At 42.0% G+C, this 1,371-nt stretch overlaps 1 pseudogene across 1 annotated transcript; it reads right to left on the bottom strand.

The window, feature by feature from the left end:
* LOC116538564 lies at positions 1–896 on the bottom strand (annotated as a pseudogene). The gene has a single exon (XR_004263690.1). The product of XR_004263690.1 is annotated as a poly(rC)-binding protein 1-like (transcript).
* Between the last annotated feature and the right edge of the window lie 475 nt (positions 897–1,371).

Genomic DNA, 1,371 nt, shown 5'->3' with positions numbered 1-1,371 from the left:
TTTTTTTTTTTTTTAACCAATCCGTTTTTTTAATTCTTAAATTCTTGACATTACAGAACTAAACTGAAATTTATTAACATTCCACTCTTACATTTCTTATCGACAAACAAGAAATAAAATTCATGAGCCAAAAAACCCAAAACAAAACTAAAAACAGGAAAAAGCTTATAAAACTAAATATGGATCCCAGCATTAACAGCTGAACAGAGAATGTGATTTTTAAATTCTTAGTGGATGATAAAGTTGTGTAGAAACTGAACACTTCAAATTATTTAAAACCTGGAATCACTGACCAGAAATTACACAGTTGGATCATGGGAAAACAGCAGAAAGGGGTTATCTAGGGAACCTACACTGTTCTAGCTGCACCCCATGCCCTTCTCAGAGGAAAGCCTGGCATTGATTAGATACTGGGCCAGACTAATACTGGCAGCAGAGCCAGTGATAGTAACCTGCCTACCAGAGGAGCCTTCCACTGGGTTGGCAATTTTGATCTGGGCCCTGGACATCTGGCGAATCTCATTAATGTTGGTGCCTTGGCGCCCGATTATGCAGCCAATTAAGTTATTTGGAATGGTGGGTTCATGGGTGGTTTGAGTAGATGCATCCAAACTTGCCCAATAGCCTTTCACCTCTGGAGAGCTGGAGTCAATTCCGGCGAATCCGGTCCCGCCGTGCATCATGGCAAAGTGAGACTGTTGTCTTGCCACCCGGTTCAGCTTGGCCAGATCGAACGGAGAGATGGTGTGTTGTCCTTAAATCGAATAGGCATCTAGAGGTGGTCCCTCCAGGTCATGGGTGGCGTGGGGGTAGCCCACAGCGTTGCTGCACTGATCTTGGCTGCCCGCGCAGATGACTGGGGAGCTGGCCGGCATGGGCTGGTACAGGATGGTCATGACTCATTTGGAAGATAGGGCCCATGTCTCTACAAAGGACATGAACTCATCCTTTTTTATGGCTGCATAGTATTACATGGTGTATGTGTGCCACATTTTCTTTATTCAGTCTATCATTGATAGGCATTTGGGTTGGTACCAAGTCTTTCCATTGTGAGCAGTGCCACAATAAACATACATGTGCATGTGTCTTTATAATAGAATGATTTATAATCCTTTGGGTATGTACAGTAATGGGATTGCTGAGTCAAATGGTATTTCTAGGTGTAGATCCTTGAGGAATTGTTACACTGTCTTCCACAATGGTTGAACTAATTTACACTACCACAAACAGTGTAAAAGTGTTCCATTTCTCCACATCCTCTCCAGCATGTATTGTCTCCTGATTTTTTTTTTCGCATTTATTTATTTTATTGCATTTTAGGTTTTGGGGTACATGTGAATAACATGCAAAATGGTTGCATAGGTACACACG

This window comes from Sapajus apella, unplaced genomic scaffold, assembly GCF_009761245.1.
Source record: "Sapajus apella isolate SASKATOON/1434 unplaced genomic scaffold, GSC_monkey_1.0 scaffold121, whole genome shotgun sequence".
NCBI classification, from domain to species: domain Eukaryota; kingdom Metazoa; phylum Chordata; class Mammalia; order Primates; family Cebidae; genus Sapajus; species Sapajus apella.
Note: the sequence above shows the minus strand (reverse complement) of the source record. Positions and strands in the feature narration are given on the sequence as shown.